Source organism: Lepidochelys kempii, chromosome 2, assembly GCF_965140285.1.
Source record: "Lepidochelys kempii isolate rLepKem1 chromosome 2, rLepKem1.hap1, whole genome shotgun sequence".
NCBI lineage: Eukaryota > Metazoa > Chordata > Testudines > Cheloniidae > Lepidochelys > Lepidochelys kempii.
Window position 1 is genome coordinate 128556185 of NC_136381.1, and position 21305 is coordinate 128577489.

The window sequence follows — 21305 nt, forward strand, 5'->3', positions numbered from 1 at the left end:
TTCATCATCTGCAGGAGGCTGGTCTCTGTCTTTCTCTGCAGGGATCCCAACTCAGTCTCAATATATGTAGCCCTTGCAAAGGTTGTAATACTTTGTTTGGCCAATCCATGCAACACCCACAGTTCCTGAAACAATGCAAAGCTCATTGCTGCTCTCCACTGACACCGTCTCCTCCCACTTTCTTATAGGTGCTGAATGCTGATAAAAGGATTGGTCCAGGACCATTCCTGAGTACAAGGAAAGCTAATGTGAACTTTTAAAATAACATCTCAACCTTCAGAAATGCATGATTCTTCACAGTCACCCCAGACAACAGCAAAGTAAACTCAAAGTGTTTGCAGAAGAATTCTGCATTCCCTCAATAGACCTTGTGGAAGTATGCAAATATCGAAGAAAGTAAATTGTAAACCCAGTGCACTCTGTAAAAAGGCACTGTATAAATATTAATTAATAAATGTTTACAATACCCTTGTGAAGAAGTTAAAAACTGTTATCAGTAGAGCTGGGCAAATACCTAAATAAAATAATGAAAAAAACAAACAAACAAAACTGCTGAGTATTTTGGAGCATTTAAGTACTGAACTTGCTTTAAGTGTGTTCACACCCTGTGTTGTATATGCTTACCATGAAATTTTAGCAAACAGGTTACCTGGGAAAAGTGTTTGCTGAAATAACATTTTCAATATTAAGAGAATATTTATGGAAAGCAAATTACAAACTCGTGAATGTGCATATTTTATATCAGAAACTTAATTGCAAACGTTAAGGGACAGAAACAATATCATTTGGCCAATGTATCCAATCACAATTAACTAGCATTGCTTGAATTTCATATATCCAGTTCTAGCAACTAACTACTTCCGAAAATCTTCTATAGATTAAGAATTATTCAGTGAGTAATTTTGCATAAGAAATACAAGGAAACTGTAAGATTTGCATGGGCAATTTGCAAATAGAGAGAAATATTTGTTGTTGTTGTAATTATTTCCCCAACTTTACTGATGGGCAAGTCTCATTGTCTCTGTCTCATTTGCTCCAAATTCACAGAGGGAGACTATGGGAGAGATGCATCTAGAATGTGGGTGTCTCTAGTTCTTGTATTGTGCTCTGACCACTAGACAACACAGTCATTATAACTTGGGACCTAGTACCTGGGAGGAGGGCACATTCCAGATATTCTGTTTGAACGGAATCTGTAATAGAGATTTTCTTTGCTATTCAGAGCCAAGGGAAACATGGGTATGAAGAAACTGATGAAAATGACATTGATAATATCGCTGAGGTCGCTACACTTATTTTCACAGTTCAGTCCCTATGATAGTGTAAATGAAGACTTGGGAAATGTGAAGTTTATGCCAGGATGAGACAAATTTTAAAATGTGGCTTTTTCACATGATCAAAGATAGTGGAAACAATAAATTCTGCAAATTGTCTTGGAAGAGAGTCCTCCTCAAATCATATATTTCTACTCAAGGCAACTGTTTCTAGATCTACATTTGAGAAACAATGAAAACATATTCATTTTACATGGAAACTACTGTGCCTTTTTAAGGGGGAAGGAAACTGAGCACTGAATTACATTTTCTATTAATCTATTACACAATGATACTCTGTCTTACAGGATATACTGCTTGTTCACTTACATCTCTTTTAATTGCTACGTTGGCATGTGGGGTTTGTGACTAAAATAAATATTTTAAAAACGATTTTTCTAGCTTCTAAAAATTGTTCTAATAGTCTCCCGTAGGCCTTCATTATGCCTCATAACTTCATGTTATGCTATACTGTAGCATAATTAGAAAATGTCAGTACTTGGAGCTCTTGAATATTTGGTTTCTTGGGGATGAGAAAGCAGCATAGTAAATGATCTAACTAAGGACTAACCTAAGCCCCTTGGCTGCTGTCCAGTTTGCAGATGAGCTATAAAAAGCTTTTGGCTGTTTTGGGTCTTGTTTAATTTTTTTTCTAATGCTATTAACCTACGGCTAAAATCTTATGGTCTTTTCAAGCTCCATATGCAAAATTCATTTCATGCTACTCCATGCCATTTTTGAAAGACTAGAGGATACAATAAATCACTGAACTTAAGTGACTGAAGTGTGAATCATTGTTGCAAGGATTCTAATACTGTTCTGGCAGTATTTCCATAAGGGCTATATTGTGATGACACTAGCAGGTGAAAAACTTGGAAAGCAAAACCTACTTAATGTGACTCCAAAATCCCGTCTGGACTCCAATATAAAAATACCTTATTAAAAGGGAAAAATACTGGTTGAAAGGTGTATTGTATTCATTCACAGACTGATTTCTATCCAACACCTTTGAGTTTTTCAAAAGGGTGACTAATGGATGGAAATGGTGCAGCAGAATAATTAAATTCTTTAAACCATAGCCACATAATTCTGGAGTTTGGTATCAGATTATTTGGCATAATATCAAAGCAGCAATTCCCTAGCTTCAAGTAGCAAGAAAAAGTAATAAATAGACAAAGTTGTTATCAAAATATTTAGGAGAAAGCCAAAATGACACTTACATTTTTGGGCACAAAGATGAAAGTGAAAGATTCTGTACAGAAGAAATCAGGAATATTGTACATATGCATTTCTTCACACATGGAGATCTTAAAATATAAGTTTCAAGCTATCCTGATATGTTTTGTCTTGCAAGATTATTGCCATACCTTGTCTGAGCAAGCTTCTCAAAACAAACAGAGGGGAAAAAAAGAAGGAACCTGCAGTCAGTACATTTATTAGACTCTACTGTAGTTAGGGATAAACTAATTTAGCATATTATTTTACTTACACATTTAACTCTTGACATGTCAATAGTGATTTTCTGTGTCAAGATTTAGTCACATTCATTTTCATTTTGCCATCTGATATTATGCTAAACCTATCTAAAAATGTCCTTTCCATTTTTGTTCGGGCTGCCAACAAGGTTGCCATCTAATTAATACCAGTTATGATTTTGTGTGCGTTTATGATGTGGGCACTTCTCCTTAAGGATCTGGTCCAAAGCAATACACTAATTTCATGTAAACCACTAAACAGCCATCGGGTAAGAATAACTTTTGGTCTTAACGACACTCGCTAATATTTTTAAATTTAAGATGCATGTTGGATCCCCTCCCCCTTTATGTTCCTTGGGGTTTTTTGGGACTATGCTTGGCTTCCACTCCTACAATTAGCCAGGACTACATCTTATCTGTATAAGGTGCTGAAAATCTCCATTGCTTATCTGTGGTATTGGTATTAAAGTTGCCTTTTGATGGTTACACATTATTCACTTAATGATATCAAGGAACTTTGTTACCCTTACTCTGCTGTGGGGGTTATCATGATGTAAGCCTCTGAATATTGAGATGTGGATCTGTTGGCAGGACTCAAAGGACAGAGTGGCATGGAAATGAGACTTTTGGTTCCATTCCTGCTTCATATTAGATTCAAGTCTGAAGTATAGAAAGTTCACACCCGAATGAGAAGTTTATCACAATTTAGGAGTGCCCATATACAGTGTTTAGAGTTTCTTATTCTAGAAATAGGGACCAGGGTCATGCAGATCTGGATCTGAACATTCCCTCTGGAGTTCTGAACTCAACCCAGCTCTTCATCATACATGGTTTTATACTGGTTGAATGCCAGTCATTTTTGATGACAGGAGTTTTGATTTACACTTTCTTCATCCAGGCACCTGTAGAGAGCTTAAAGGCCATGAGTCTATTTTGTGGTGTCATCTCACAGTAAAAGCTCTCTGCACATTTATTGGTTGCCTCAGCTATGTGAATTTATGGTTGCAGAGCTCTAGAAAACCTGAAGATACACAAGGAATGGTTAGAAAGGTCATATCAATCCCTATCAGAGAACTACAAAACAAAAACTACTCCCCATACGCTAACCCCACTCTCTGCACTATTCCAAAGTAAGACTTTGACAGCTTTCCTTTCCCCCCTCAGCACAGCCTTTAACATAGTGCCCCAACAGGTGGAGTAGACTTACCAGGCTATAGTCATTGGGTGTACCAACCTTTAATTTTCCTTTTCACTGTAGGTTTTATTACAGGAACAGTTCACAGAAACACAGACCATTGATGGTAATGTGCACCACTACTACAACCAATCTAGTGGATTCAAGCCACAATCACCTTTATACAGGGCTGCAACTCACATAGCACTAATATCTCTGCCTTGTTCTAGTAAAAGTTAGTTCAATTGTCAAAAAGAGTGGGACTGTCCATGATTTTATTTCAGGTTTGACCCTTGATGCAGCAGCTTTCATCAAAATCTGCATAGATTATGCTGCACATCCAACGCTAGCTCTTTTCACCACTTCCAGACTACTTGCTGCATCAGTGTCTCAAACCACTTTACTTCATGCATCAAATGCAGGAAATGAAGTGAAGTCTGACATGGGGCTCTTGTTAATTTCTAAACCACCAGACACCAAGGCTTTCCTAGAGATTTTTACAAATCTACTGTCAGGGTACAGAAGTTAGCAAATTTCATTGTCCTTAATGACCTCAGTGCTGATTCTAATGGTGCCTCTGATATTTACTTTATTTACCTAGGCTTTTCTGAGGTAATCTTTGGTCCTGCACACCCAGCTGGTAACTCTCTGGACCTGATCTTTTCACTGGACAGGGGAAAAGATGATATTCCACTGTTCTGGCCAAAACACCATCTCACTTCAGATGGAAATTGGAATTCTCCACATCTCCAGCCGAGAAGGTCAAACCACCAACATTCTGCATCAAAATACCTCATTGGCCCAACCCTTTCCCTTTACAGTGACTAATCTGCTAACCTGGCTCAGAAGAATAGAGAAGGAAGAAAATGTAAGTGTTGGTGGCAGAGAGCTAACATGAGTGGATAGAGATGAAATTTGGAATAGAAAAACGTGCATCTGCTATGGAGGAAAGCAATAGTTTGTACTTGTTTTTCTCTACAGCGTCTGTAAAGTAATGTCCCACAGAATTATTTCACATGATAAATCCATTTTTTGGAGCCCCAAATCCTTCCACTCCTTACCTCCTAGCCCTGCTTCCCCATACACGCACTTTCAGGAACTGCCACTCTGCTTCACAGAGAAGATCAGCTTCTATCCTAGTGTTCTAGCACACACTTCCAATAACTTGGCGCATTCACAAGAGGAAGTCCTGGAAGCTCCAGTGGAATCCAAACAACTACCCGTGACACTGATCCACGCATGCTTTTAGTGGATAGTGGAAAACTAGAAGAAACTGTGTTCCCTACTGACAGAGACTGAAAGATGGAAACCAAGAATGTAGTAGTCCAATCAGTATTTAATACACCTTTTTCTTGGTGTTACTGATCTTGCAAGCTGCCATCTGATTTCTGACCAATTATATCTAAGCAGGTTAATAGCGAAACAGAATCCATCTGTCCACTGCCAATATCCCGTATTCATTCACAGCTGGCCATGTAATGGGACTGAGAAAATGGTCTTGCTGAAGGATGGGCTTGTTTTATCAAAGGAACAGGGAAACACATCCATGCCTATACTGCTGGATGGCTCAGCCAGGTTGAAGGGTAATACCTTGAGATGTTTTTAGTTATTTTTCTCAGTAAGCCAGAAGATGAAGAGGGGCAGCTACTCCTTGATGTCTAAGGCTCTTGCCTGTTGAGTTTCACAACGTTTATCTACCTAAACATGAACTCCCATTGTGATGCTGTATCCAAAGGAGCTAATGGCATCCTGGGATGCCTAAACAATCTTGAGTAGGACTAGAGAGGTTATTTTACCTCTATATTTTAGACTGGAGTGACTGCTGATGGAATACTATTGCCAGTTCTGGTGCCCAGAATTCAAAAAGAATGTTAATAAATTGGAGAGGTTTCAGAGAAGAGCCACAAGAATGATTAAAGGATTATAAAATATGCCTTATAGTGGTAGACTCAGAGGTAAATCTGTTTAGTTTAAGGAAAAATAAGGTTAAAGGGTGGTTTGAATAGGATATAAGTATCTACAAGGGGAGAAAATATTTAATCAGAGAAATGTAGGGCTGGAAGGGACCTTTGGAAATGATCAAGTCCAGCTTCCTACACTGTGGCTGTTCATACTGGGCTCTTCAACCTAACAGAAAAAGGGATAACATGACCCAATGGGTGAAAGTTAAAGCTAGACACATTCAGACTGGAAGTAAGGGGTAAATTTTTAACTGAGACAGTAATTAACCATTGGAACACTTTACCAAAAGTCATAGTGGATTCTCCACCACTTACATTTTTAAATCAAGATTTGGATGGTTTTCCCCCCTATAAAATATGCTCTAGCAATTATTTTTGGGAAGTTCTATAGCCTGTGTTATACAGTAGTTCAGACTAGATAATCACAATGGTCCCTTCAGGCTGTGGAGTCTATGAATCTCTATTGCTCACCTGTTCTATTATGTCATTCAGACTTTAAGCTTTTGAGGCATATATGTTTGTTCAGTGCCTAGTTCAGTGTGGCCCAACCTTACTTTAGCCTTTAAATATTAATGCAATATAGATGTTAAATAATGACTAAGGTCAGTTTGTCCTTCTCAGCATGTACATGGAGCCACTATTGGAGATAGCTTGACTTGGGACTGGCTCAGGGTAGCTGTGTAAATTCCTCCCTGTGTGACCCTGACTGCCCATAACCACTTCGTTCCACTGGAACAATGGAACTGTTAACCACAGTGGTGAGGGTTGTGATCATGTGAGGGTGGAGCTTTCTCTGCAGCTGGCCTGTAATTGTGGGACTCCTTCCAGAAAAAAAAAATCAATTGATCACAAATCTTGCTGCCCTCAAAACACAATGTAAAACTTACGTATTTGATGATGTTTCCCTAAATAAATATTTTAAAATAAACCATGTGGTGATGGGGGGAGAGAGAGGAAACCTATTTTAGGGCAGGTGGGGGTGATGATGATATTTACAGGGTGCTTATACCATTGTGAAGTGTGTGTGTGTGAGGCGGGGGGGGGTATTTTTGTTAACATATTTTGTTATTTATTCCTGGGAGGTGTGGTGGATGGACTTCTGTTTACTGAGCTGGTTGTGTGCATAGCTGTGTAACTGAAGTGGTGTTGTACGCAGCAGCAACCACTATATTGTTTCAGCTCCCTCATTGAGGGAGAATGTTAATGCGTCACTGAGCCCTTGTATGTGCATTCTCCCTCTTTCTTGGAGGCTGTATGTTTAGTTTTTTCTTTGTTGTTTTCCTTAATTTACAATAAATCATCTGGACTGAGAAAAATATTTTACTCTGTGTGATAGGGCTGGGGGAGGGGGAAGGGGAAAAGCATCATTTACTTTGGTGAACTTTAGAATTAACATGAAACTGCTCAATTTTCTACTCCAGTTCCTTCTTTCTTATGCCCCAGAGGCACTACATTTTTTATTTGAAAATGTGCTCTAAATTTTTGCTTCTTAGACAAGTCTTTTAATGCCCATCTGCACAATACATCAGGCGTTCAAAGTGACCTGTAAATATGACTTCAACCTTGCCCTCCCTTCTCCCACCTAAGCTAAATATGAGTCAACAGTGTTGCAAAAAAAGGCAAACATCATTCTGGGATGGATTAGAGCTTCTCATGTTCTAAGCAAGACATGAGAAGTAAATTATTCTGCTCTATTCCAGTTGAGACCTAATCAGTGTGGAGTATTGTGTCCAGTTATGAGCTCCACATTTCAGGAAAGATGTGGATAAATTGGAGACAGTCCAGAGAAGAGCAACAAAAATTATTAAAGGTCTAGAAAACATAACCTATGAGAGAAGGTTGAAAAAATGTGGTTTGTTTAGTTTGGAAAAGAGAAGACAGGGGTGGGGGGCATAACAGTTTTCAAATACATGAAAGATTGTTACAAGGAGGAGGGAGAAAAATTGTTCTCTTTAACCTTTGAAGATAGGAAAGAAGAAATAGGCTTAAATTTGCCACAACGATGGTTTAAGTTGAACATTAGGAAAACTTCCTGTCAGGGTAGTTAAGCACTGGAATAAGTTGCCTATGAAGGTTGTGGAATCTTCATCACTGACGAGTTTTAACAGCAGGTTAGACAAACACCTGTCAGGTATGGTCTAGATAATACTGAGTCCTGTTATGAGTGCAGGGGACTTGTCTAGAAGATCTCAGGAGGTCCCTTCCAATCCTACACTTCTGTGATTCTAGAAGTGAAGGGGGTAGGCAGAGCAAACATAACAGAAACAAGATTGTGCTGTTACATTGGTTAGCTTTTGCACACATTGGAGGTTTCTAATGGCTTCAAATCTTGATTTAAAAAAAAAACACATGTAAAATTGGCTATCCCCAACTGCAAGCATAATCTAGTTATCATTACTTAGCTGATTACTTGTAGGTAACAGAAATTAAAACTAAGGAGGGATTTGAAAGAGAGAGTGGTCCTATGGTTAAGACACTGGACTGTGACTCAGGAGACAGTTTATATTTGTGACTGTTCTTGTGGACTATTTGTATGAGCTTGGGCAGGTAATGTAATCTATTTGTTTCCATTTATTGACAGTAAAAAGAGGATAACCTTGTCCTTGATGATATCCCTCTGAGGAGAAATTTATCATTATTCATGAGGTGGTCAGATCGTCCCGCAATGGGCAATACAGTTCTAAAGAGACATGGTAATGGCCTTATTGGCTGAAATAAAACAAAGCGGATGTATAGCTTAGTGGATAGGGCACTGGTCTGGGGCTGAGGAGACCCAGGTTCTACTTCCACTGACCTGCTGTGGGATGATGGGCAAGTCACTTCAACTCTTTATTTCCCCCTCACCCTTTGTCTACTTGAATTGCCAGCTCTTCATGGCCGGGGATTGTTTCTGTGTGTACAGTGACTAGTACAATGAGGTCTGGATGTTGTTTAAGGCCCCTACCATAATAATAATGTGGAGATGTTTAATGCTGAAACAGACCAATGGTCTGTCATTGGTAGGTTGGAGTTGAAGTGTGATGAGACAAGAATGGGTAGGAAGCGTCTGATGGGGACAAAATTTAATGTGGTGGAGAACGGGAAACAATTGCAAGAATTCCCATGAGGGGGTACCATGGTTACAAAATAAGGATAAAAAATGTGATTGGCTTAGACATATGGATCTCTCAGTCCTTAATTGAATTGATAAGTCAGTGATACTTTAACCGTTTTCCTCTTAAGTATTTCTTAACTTAAATGCTTTAAAAAAGGTTTATTTTTTGAAGTGTTAATAAAAATAATTACACTTTTAAGTTAACCAGGTTTTGCATATATGGTGTATCTGATGTCGTCATTCTATCAATTATCCAGTTATCAATAGTTCTCCGTAAAAAACAGAATCAACAAAACTTGCATTTCTAATGTTAAAAAAAATCTGCAGCAAAAAATCCCCAAGCAAAATAACCTGTAAACCCCCCCATAAACATCTTACGAGCCTTTTTCGTATATTAGAATGAGACCAACCCCCCGCCCCCCCTGCAAAAAGCTCAACTTTGAGAGATCATTTAAAAAGTATTTAACATGTTTTAATGGTTTTTTTTATAAATCAAAAACTACTCTTTGTGGACACTTTTTTATAAAAAGGCTATGATGGGTACAATTTGAGATTCATAGACTCTATTAGCTTTATTAAGATTGTTGTGAGTTATAAAGGTGCTTAGAAGGGGGATAGGCAGGGTGGTCAACCTCGTGATGTGCTAACTTCCTCCCTCCCATCTCTTTTGAAATCCTTAGATGTAAATATTGGAAGTGTTTTATGTTGAGTTAATCTACATAAACAACTAACTTGAGATCAACACCATGATACATTAATTAGACAATATTAGTTTAACTTACTCTTTTTTTTCTAGATGGTAAATGAGTCATTTGAATAATTCAGACATTTTAAAATTGGCAGGAATAATTTAGCTGATTGGTAAATGAAGCATTATAAGCTTGAACCATTTCATATTAGGTCAATGAGAAGACTCCAGTGGCCACTGGATCAGGTGTTTATCTATAACCTTTTGTATTGTACTTAACAGTTTACATAGGTTTCCCCTCCCCCCCCCCCTTTCTTAGTTTTTTCCTCCTGCGTATCAAGATGAAAATTTGACTTTTACTCTTGTCATAAATATAAAGGGAAGGGTAAACACCTTTAAAATCCCACCTGGCCAGAGGAAAAGCCCTTTCACCTGTAAAGGGTTAAGAAGCTAGGATAACCTCGCTGGCACCTGACCACAATGACCAATGAGGAGACATGATATTTTCAAAGCTGGAGGGGGGGGAGAAACAAAGGGTCTGTCTGTGTGATGCTTTTGCCTGGGACAGAACAGGAATGGGGTCTTAGAACTTAGTAAGTAATCTAGCTAGATATGCGTTATATTCTGTTTGTTTAAATGGCTGAGAAAATAAGCTGTGCTGAATGGAATGGATATTCCTGTCTTTGTGTCTTTTGGTAACTTAAGGTTTTGCCTAGAGGGATTCTCTATGTTTTTAATCTAATTACCCTGTAAGGTATTTACCATCCTCATTTTACAGAGGTGATTCTTTTTATAGTTTCTTCTATTAAAATTCTTCTTTTAAGAAACTGAATGCTTTTTCATTGTTCTTAAGATCCAAGGGTTTGTGGTCACCTAAGCAAATTGGTGAGGATTTTTATCAAACCTTCCCCAGAAAGGAGGGAGCAAGGTTTTGGTGAGGATTTTGGGGGGAAAGACGTTTCCAAACGGGCTCTTTCCTAATAAAATAAAACCGGTTAGACGTTTGGTAGTGGTAGCGAAAGTCCAAGGGCAAAAGGTAAAATAGTTTGTACCTTGGGGAAGTTTTAACTTAAGTTGGTAAAAGTAAGCTTAGGTTTTCATGCAGGTCCCAAAATCTGTACCCTAGAGGTCAGTGTGGGGAAGGAACCTTGACATGGTGGTAGAGCAGTGGGATCAACTTGAAATCATTCTGAGATTTTTTTGGACCAGAAGCACAGATTTGAAAAGGAAATATTTTTTTTTCCTTTGGGCTGCTGGAAAGCAGGTTAAACTGAAAGCAGTTATTTTTTTTCTCTGCTTTGGGGTCAGAGCAGAGTCCAAAGGGAATTGTCTTTTGTGAGCTGAGCTTTCTCTATGTAAAGGCAGGGTAGTTAACCTCCTGCAGGGAAATTCACAAGTCTTCACAGACCTGAAGTTTTTTTTTTTTTAACCTAAGAGCAACTAGAGGGGTTTTCTGCCTATTTGCCTGGAGAAAAAGGTGTTAGGGTTTGGGTTTTTTTTAGGATTTCTTTGTAGGCTGACAATCACTATCAGAGAATATAGGTATCATATAACAGCACAGCAAAATTTTACAAGCCAAGGTGTTTTTTGTTTTCTTTCTAACTCTCGGGTGTAAAGTTAGTCTAAAAACAGAGAGGTTAGGATGACTGACTCCACGGTTCAACAAAAGCTGGAATTAGCCAGATTTGAGGCTGAGGAAAAACAAAAGGAACATGAAAGACGGGTAGAACTCAGACGGATGGAGATGGAGGAGAAGGAAAAAGAGAGGAAGCCTGCACTGGAGATGGAGAAGACAAAGGCTCAGCAGAATATACCAACAAAACCTAGCAATCCTTCTCCAGGTACCACTTCCCATCCCAGAAAGTTCTCCACCTACAAAGCAGGTGATGATACCGAGCCCTTCTTAGAAAACTTCAAAAGGGCCTCCCTTCGGTACAGCATCTCTACAGACCAATACATGGTAGAGCTGAGGCCGCAGCTCAGTGGACCCTTAGCTGAGGTGGCGGCTGAAATGCGTAAGGAACACATGAACCAGTATGAACTGTTCAAAACCAAGGCGAGAGTCAGAATGGGGCTAACCCCCGAGCATTCCCATCAGCGGTTCAGATCCCTAAGGTGGAAACCAGATGTGTCATTTACCCGACATGCCTACCACATTGTGAAACATTGGGATGCCTGGATATCAGGAGCAAGTGTTAAATCTCCAGAAGATTTGCCCTTCCTAATGCAAATGGAGTAGTTCCTAGAGGGTGTTCCTGAGGAAATAGAAAGATGCATCCTAAATGGGAAGCCCAAAACTATAATCTAGGCAGGGGAGATTGGATCCAAATGGGTGGAGGTGGCAGAAAAGAAAAAAACTGTTCGCAGTTGGAGCGGATACCAGAATGGACAACCTCAGACCACCCCCTACTACCGGGGGCCGCCCAAAGCACTAACTACCACCCAAGGAATCCTCCAGACACCATGTTGTCCCACCACACCGTTCTCCAGCAACCCACCTCGCCCCAGTGACCCGTCAGCTGGACGATGTTTTAAATGCAACGAAACGGGGCATGTAAAGGCCAACTACCGCAAGAATCCCAACAGATTAACAGTTCATTGCACCAGAATCACACCAGAAGTCCTCAGGCCCAGATACTCTCAGAGCAGAGGGCAGCTGTGAGTGTAGGCGGGACGAAGATCACTGCGTGGAGGGACACCGGAGCACAGGTGTCTATCGATGCTTCCTTAGTGGACCCCAACTTAATCAACCCAGAGGCCCAAGTGCCAATTCAATCCTTCAAGTCAAACTCTTTTGACTTGCCTACAGCCAAGTTGCCTGTCCAGTACGAGGGCTGGTCAGGAACATGGACTTTTGCAGTCTATGATGATTATCCCATCCCCATGCTGTTGGGGGAAGACTTGGCCAGTCATGTGAAGTGGGCTAAGAGGGTGGGAATGGTCACCCGCAGCCAGGCTAAACCAGCCATCACGCCTAGCTCTGTTCCGGAAACTTCTACCAGGACTCGGTCAGAGGTGATGGAACCGGACCCCAGGACAATGTCTGCAACAGCAGTAGTGGATCCAGTCACAGAGACCCAGACAGAGCCAGTCCCAGAACTGGAATCGGTGGAACAACTAGCACCAGACTCATTGCCAGCACTGAACCCAGTACTTGCAACCCCAACACATCTCAGCTCTTCTAATCGATCCAGGTTTGTTGTAGAAAGAGGACTTTTATACAAGGAAACTCTTTCTGGTGGACACCAGGAAGACTGGCATCCTCAGAGGCAGTTGGTAGTTCCAACTAAGTACTGGGTAAAGCTATTAAGCTTAGCCCACAATCATCCTAGTGGCCATGCTGGGGTGAACAGGACCAAAGACGAGTTGGGGGGGTCATTCCACTGGGAGGGAACGGGCAAGGATGTTTCTACCTATGTCCGGTCTTGTGAGGTATGCCAAAGAGTGGGAAAACCCCAAGACCAGGTCAAAGCCCCTCTCCAGCCACTCCCCATCATTGAAGTTCCATTTCAGCAAGTAGCTGTGGATATTCTGAGTCCTTTCCCGAAAAAGACACCGAGAGGAAAACAGTACATACTGACTTTCATGGATTTTGCCACCCGATGGCCGGAAGCAGTAACTCTAAGCAACACTAGGGCTAAAAGTGTGTGCCAGGCACTAGCAGACATTTTTGCCAGGGTAGGTTGGCCCTCTGACATCCTCACAGATGCAGGAACTAATTTCCTGGCAGGAACTATGGAAAGCCTTTGGGGAGTTCATGGGGTGAATCACTTGGTTGCCACTCCTTACCACCATCAAACAAATGGCATGGTGGAGAAGTTTAATGGAACTTTGGGGGCTATGATATGCAAATTTGTAAATGAGCACTCCAATGATTGGGACCTAGTGTTGCAGCAGTTGCTCTTTGCTTACAGAGCTGTACCACATCCCAGTTATGGTTTTCACCTTTTGAACCTGTATATGGCCGCAAGGTTAAGGGGCCATTACAGTTGGTGAAACAGCAATGGGAGGGATTTACATCTTCTCCAGGAACTAACATTCTGGACTTTCTAACCAACCTCTGAACCTCTTTAGCCCTTGCTAAAGAAAACCTACAGGATGCTCAAAAAGACCAAAAAGCCTGGTACGATAACATGCCAGAGAGTGTTCCTTCAAAGTAGGGGACCAGGTCATGGTCTTAAAGGCTCTCCAGGCCCATAAAATGGAAGCGTCATGAGAAGGGCCATTCACGGTCCAGCACCTGGGAGCTGTTAATTATCTCATAGCATTCCCCACCTCCAACCGAAAGCCTAAGGTATACCACATTAATTCTCTAAATCCCTTTTATTCCAGAGAATTAAAGGTTTGTCAGTTTACAGCCCAGGGAGGAGATGATGCTGAGTGTCCTGAAGATGTCTACTATGAAGGGAAAAGTGCTGGTGGCGTGGAAGAGGTGAACCTCTCCATGACCCTTGGACATATGCAGTGACAGCAGATCCAGGAGCTGTGCACTAAGAGTCCCAACTGTGTCTGTATGGTAAATGTCACTGTCTCTCAGCTCCTTTTATGGTGTAGAAAAATTGTTTGTCTCACATTTTCTTACTCGGTCTCCACTGTAACTGTTTGGACTGTAGACAGGGGCTAGATCTGGCTTCCATTTAAGTCACTGGGAATTCTGACACTGATTTTGTTGTGCACAAGTCTGAGCCCTTCTACAATCAGATTGTCCTCAAATATATGCATGCAGTTCCCATTTAACTTGGTGGGAATTGCACATGTGTTTAAGAGAAGAATTGGAACCAAATGGCCAAACTTTCAAATGCATATTACATTTGTATACACACTTGTGTGTGTTGAAATCTGGAATACACATGTGAAAAACAAGTATTTGCATGATCAAATCCTGTGTTTGTCTGAAATAACCCATTTATCAAGGTGTGACATACCAGGGTACAATCCATACTAATAAGCAGCTGTGCCCTGCAACCTTGGGTGCCTCAAAACGCCTTGCTGAAGTAGCTCCCAACTGGGCTACTCACAAAAACAGCATGAAAGTCACACCGTGTGTGTGTGTGTGTTTGTGTATAAGTGTGTAAGTAACTGCAGGCTGCCACCCTCACTTGGGTTATACTCTGGCTCTCACCAGCCTGGGTTATACTGCAGGGTGACCCCAACACAGATTTACTGATTTACCCCCAGAAATGTATGTCCTGTGCTGCCCAGATCTTTCCTGGATAGTCCAAATATATTGCCTGTTATTCCTTATTATCTCAAATAATTATTCATACACATCAATTTAAACACACTGGAATAGATAAAACAGTAAAACAAGTTTATTAACTACAAAGAGAGAGATTTTAAGTGAGTATGAGTAATGAGGCATAAAAGTCAGAAATGTGTACAAGAAAAATAAAGATAAAATATACGTTTATGCCTAACTCACCAAACAATAGAATAATAGATTCATAGATTTTAAGGTCAGAAGAGACCATTATGATCATCTAGTCTGACCTCCTGCACAACGCACGCCACAGAATCTCACCCACCAACTCCTGTAACAAACCCCTAACGTATGTCTGAGCTATTGAAGTCCTCAAATTGTGGTTTAAAGACTTCAAGATGCAGAGAATCCTTCAGCAAGTGACCCATGCCTCATGCTGCAGAGGAAGGCAAAAAACCCCCAGGGCCTCTGCCAATTGGCCCTGGGGGAAAATTCCTTCCCGACCCCAAATATGGCGATCAGCTAAACCCTGAGCATATGTGCAAGGCTCACCAGCCAGACACCCAGGAACGAATTCTCTGTAGTAACTCAGATCCCACCCCATCTAACATCCCATCACAGGCCATTGGGCATATCTACCTCTAGTAGTCGAAGATCAATTAATTGCCAAAATTAGGCTATCCCATCATATCATCTCCTCCATAAACTTATCAAGCTTTGTCTTGAAGCCAGATATGTTGTTTGCCTCCACTGTTTCCCTTGGAAGGCTATTCCAGAACTTCACTCCTCTGATGGTTAGAAATCTTCATCTAATTTCAAGTCTAAACTTTCTGATGGCCAATTTATATCCATTTGTTCTTGTTTCCACATTGGTACTGAGCTTAAATAATTCCTCTCCCTCTCCGGTATTTATCCCTCTGATATACTTATAGAGAGCAATCATATCTCCTCTCAGCCTCCTTTTGGTTAGGCTAAACAAGCCAAGCTCTCTGAGTCTCCTTTCATAAGACAGGTTTTCCATTCCTTGGATCATCCTAGTAGCCCTTCTCTGTACGTGTTCCAGTTTGAATTCATCCTTCTTAAACATGGGAGACCAGAACTGCACACAATATTCCAGATGAGGCCTCACAAGTGCCTTGTATAACGGTACTAACACCTCCTTATCTCTACTGGAAATACCTCGCCTGATGCATCCCAGGACCACATTAGCTTTTTTCACAGCCATATCACATTGGTGGCTTATAGTCATCCTGTGATTGACCAGTATTCCGAGGTCCTTCTCCTCCTCTGTTACTTCCAAGTAATGTGTTCCCAGTTTATAAAAGAAATTCTTGTTATTAAATGCATGACCTTGCACTTTTCACTATTAAATTTCATCCTATTACTATTACTTCAGTTTACAAGGTCATCCAGATCTTCCTGTATGATATCCCAGTCCTTCTCCGTATTGGCAATACCTCTCAGCATTGTGTCATCCACAAACTTTATTAGCACATTCCCACTTTTTGTGCCAAGGTCAGTAATAAAAAGATTGGTCCCCAAACCGATCCCTGAGGAACTCAACTAGTAACCTCCTTCCAGTATGACAGTTCACCTTTCAGCGTGACCCGCTGTAGTCTCCCCTTTAACCAGTTCCTTATCCACCTTTCAGTTTTCATATTGACCCCCATCTTTTCCAATTTAGCTAATAATTCTTCATGTGGAACCGTATCAAATGCCTTACTGAAAGCGAGGTAAATTAGATCTACTGCATTCCCTTTGTCTAAAAAATCTGTTACCTTCTCAAAGAAGATCAGGTTGGTTTGACATGATCTACCTTTTGTAAAGCTGTGTTTTGTCCTAATTACCATTGACCTCAATGTCCTTAACTACTTTCTCCTTCAAAATTTTTTCCAAGACCTTGCATACTACAGATGTCAAATTAACAGGCCTGTAGTTACCCAGATCACTTTTTTTTTTACCTTACTTAAAAATAGGAACTATGTTAGCAATTCTCCAGTCATACAGTATAACCCCCGAGTTTACAGATTCATTAAAAATTCTTGCTAATGGGCTTGCAATTTCATGTGCCAGTTCCTTTAATATTCTTGGATGAAGATTATCTGGGCCCCCCAATTTAGTCCCATTAAGCTGTTCGAGTTTGGCTTCTACCTCAGATATGGTAATATCTACCTCCATATCCTCATTCCCATTTGTCATCTTACCATTATCCCTAAGCTCCTCATTAGCCTCATTAAAGAATGAGGCAAAGTATTTGTTTAGATATTGGGCCATGCCTAGATTATCCTTAACCTCCACTCCATCCTCAGTGTTAAGCGGTCCCACCTCTTCTTTCTTTGTTTTCTTCTTATTTATATGGCTATAGAACATTTTGCTATTGCTTTTAATTCCCTTTGCAAGGTCCAACTCTACATGGCTTTTGGCCTTTCTCATTTTATCCCTACATGTTCTGACCTTAGTAAGGTAGCTTTCCTTGCTAGTTCCTCCCATCTTCCACTCCTTGTAGGCTTTCTGTTTTTTCTTAATCACCTCCCTGGGATGGTTGCTCATCCAGCTTGGTCTACAACTCCTGCCAATTAATGTTTTCCCTTTTCTTGGGATGCAGGCTTCTGATAGTTTCTGCAACTTTGATTGAAGTAATTCCAGGCCTCCTCTGCCTTTAGATCCACTGTATCAGTTTCAGGCAGTTTCTTACCTCATGCTTTCAGCAGTATTACTGACCAAACTGTGTAGGTTAGGAACCCTCCCCCAGAGTCAAGTGAATGCTTCCTTTTTTGCTTCAAGTGCAGTGAACACTCACCAGGCTGTTGTGAGAAGATCCAAATGCTGAATCCCACATGCCCTTCATGTGTGGGAGCTGCGCAGAGTTCAGGCACTGTTCCTGGCCTTGATCATTTTGGGACATACGCTTGCACTCAACCCAGATTGCCATAAAAGGAGTGAACTCTCTGGTTTACAGTTTACCTCTTCAGGGGCATGGAGTGGTGAATGTCAGTAGAAACATAGACTTTACTAAGGATTATAAAAAAACACTGCTCTTCAGCTAACAGGATAAAGAGATATACAGATCTCAACAAAATAATAAACACACCTGTATCAATTTCTCCTGTCTGTTTCTTCACCACTCTAGAGAGGTTTTTGTATTGATCTGAGCCTTCTGAGATGTCCAGGATCCTTCCCCAGCAGCTCATGACTTCTCTTCTGAAACACAGCTTGGGGTCTGGGGAGGGAAGGGGAGAGGAGGTATGGTGCAGCTGGCCCAGGGCTCCTCTGGCCATGGGGGCTCGGTGCTCCAGCCAGCCTGGGGATCCTCTGACTGAAGGGCGGGGATGCTCAAGGTTCCTCCGGGCATGGGGGGTTTCGGAGCTCTGACTGTGGAGGGGGAGTGGGGGTGTTGCAGACAGAAGCCGCAGAGCTGGGGGCTAGCCTCCTCAAAGGGAGGCTCCACCATCCACCCATGGCAGCCTACTCTAATCCAGCTAGCCTCCTGTGATCGTATTGGTTTGCACTTAACAGAAACCCCCCCACTACTAAATCATGCCTTTTTTTCCCTCTTCCCCTTTCCTGACAAAAGCTTTCGCCTCTTGTCTCTACAGTTTATATTTTCCCCGTACCAACAGCTAGTTCTTTCATTCTGTTGCTGGTGGTTCTCCACTCCCATTTGATCCACCCCTTGCAGACAAACTGGAGGAAATAGCTTCTCCCAGCTTCAGTAAATCTCCTTATCATATCAACGGTTCAGTCATATACAGTTGTTAAGGTTAATGACACTCTATTGTCCCTTGTCTGGTAGATGCATATTTCAGCCACTGTCAACAAGTGTTGGATTCCATGTCTACATAGAGGTGATTCCTGATACCGCAATTTCATAATGACAACTTCATAACGTGTGGCTCTAAAGAACTTTTCCAAGTATTTCCTGCACCAGTCCCACGAGGAGCATGAGCATGTTGAAAAACTCATGAAGCTACAGAACCAGAGGGGCAGTCACATCTTTTTGCAGGACATCAAGAAACCAGACGTTGATGATTGGGAGAATGGGTTGACAGCAATGGAGTGTGCCTTGCACCTGGAAAAGAATGTGAACCAGTTACTCCTTGATCTGCACAAGCTGGCAACTGACAAGAATGACCCTCATTTGTGTGACTTGAATTTATAAGTTCTACAGCCAAATTTCCCAAATTGTCATAAACTACTAGTCATTATTACCCCAAAAAGTCCCAACTGGAAGTCTGTGTATCTTATGTAGATGCTAAACTATAAACCAAAACATGCAGCAATGGAAATGATAGAAAGGATCCAGCACTTGCTCCTGTATATACAGCAACAACATCTTTGTCTACCTGCACGTATGAAGCATTTTACATGACTGAATAAGGTCTGGTAGCTGTTACAGTAGTTGTCGGAACCAGGAATTTGGATTTCCTGATTTACATGTGATTAAAATATCAATCTCAACCCTGCTTAACGGTAGACTTCTTGTATTTGATCTTAGTTGTTAAAGGTAGGAGAAAGGGATGATTTACTAAATGTCCAAATACACACGAATGTAGCATCTTGAGATTCATGTAAACACACTGGGTGATCTCTTTTGAAAATGGCTCATTCAGCGTGTAATTGTACATTCATAAAAAAAATGCTGTGGCCTCAAAATTACATCAGGACCTCAACATATCACACTCTGCATTCACCAGCTGCACCTGTCCCAGCCATCCTAGTTGTGTAGAACCCATCCTGAAATCTGATCTGCTGGACAGAAATTCCAATCACACATAACAGTGCCATTTAAATTCACACAACATAAAATGTCTGCCAGTTATCCTGTTGAACTGTTCCTATATCCATTTAAATTCTGGATGAGTTTTGTAAGTGATGCTAAATAGAGAATTCCATGTTGAGTTTCTCCTCTCTCCCTCCCCCCAGAATTTAATAATAATAATGCTTTGCCCCCATCATGAATGTATCCCTATACAGTGTTTTAAGATGCAAGGCCAAATCCTGAGTTTCTTATTCAGCTTTTACTCAGTCCTTAGTCTGGAAAACTCCCATTGCAGTCATCGAAAGGTCAGTGCCACATTGCCTCCTCCTGTGGAAGAACTCTCAAAAGAGGTCAAAGAGAAGGAAGGAGGAGGTTTTCCTAATAGCATTGGTTGGATGGGAGGTGGATTTTGGTCTTAGCATTCCCCATGGCTCTTGGATATCTGTGGGGAAGGAGCTCCCCTTTATTTGGAGCCAGGAGACAGTTTATAAGACAGTTCCTTGCCCTGCTGATACCTCTTCTCTGGCAGCCTGGCTCCTGTTGGAGTTGTTCTGACATTGGCTGGTTCTCTGGACTGGAGCCAGAGTGTGGTAACATGGCTCTGAGTGTATAACTTTACACACATACAAATCCTGCCACATAGCGGGGATATGGTCACAGAAGTAGGTCCTCCCTTTCTTCACCCTCTTCCAACCTCAGAAATCTGTGGATTTCACCACATGAGCCTCTTGGGGACAAGGTGGCGGTGTGCCACTCCTCATAATCTCTTCAATTTGGAAAGGAAGAGATCTATGTTTGTAATGTTTTTTCTGCACATGGACACCTGGATATAATCTAGGCCTCAATAAAGAATTCAAGATGTGTCCAATCCATACTCAGTTTTTCTCCTTATGGTGTAAATACAACTGTGTAAACAAATTTAAAGTGAAGCAGTTCTCTATTTAATTTTCACCAATTTTTAATTTTGCTGGTGGGAAAAATACCATGGTTTCCTCTCTGCTTTGTGCTTCCCTGAACTCTGAAAAAGTCATCCATGGTATTATTTAGATTGAAAAGTATGCTTAATTTTATTTCTTTTGCTGCAAAAATGCAGCCTCTCTCAAATCTGAGCAATTGAACTGAAGCTAGTTTGCTGTTGCTTGTATCACATGAGCCATCATATTTGCCAAATGCAGAAATAAAAAATGTATTTGGAAGAACACAGATTAAATTTACCAAAGTAGCTGGACTCCCTCATTTATTTAGTTATTGCTCTGCAATTGCATATGCATGTACATGCTTATTTAAGTTCAATGGGATGGCAATACACCACTTGTCATCCCTTCAGGAAGAGACACATTCACAGCACTGTTTGTTCATTACACTAGAATTTACAACTCTTCCAGCTAAATCACACTTCTGATTAAATCCAACCTATGAAAAATGCCACACTGACACCTAAAATGGGGATAAGTTATTTACGTGAGAAGGGGATCACACAACAGGTTGTAGGAATTGGTTGTCCTATTTCAAATGCAGATTGGAGCTGCAAATCTACTATTTGGTCTGCTTCCTATAATCACTTACAAAAATGTTAAAGCCAACATTAGCAAGAAAACAATAAACATGTTGTCCAAGGGGGGACGGGCTGGGGGTGGTGGT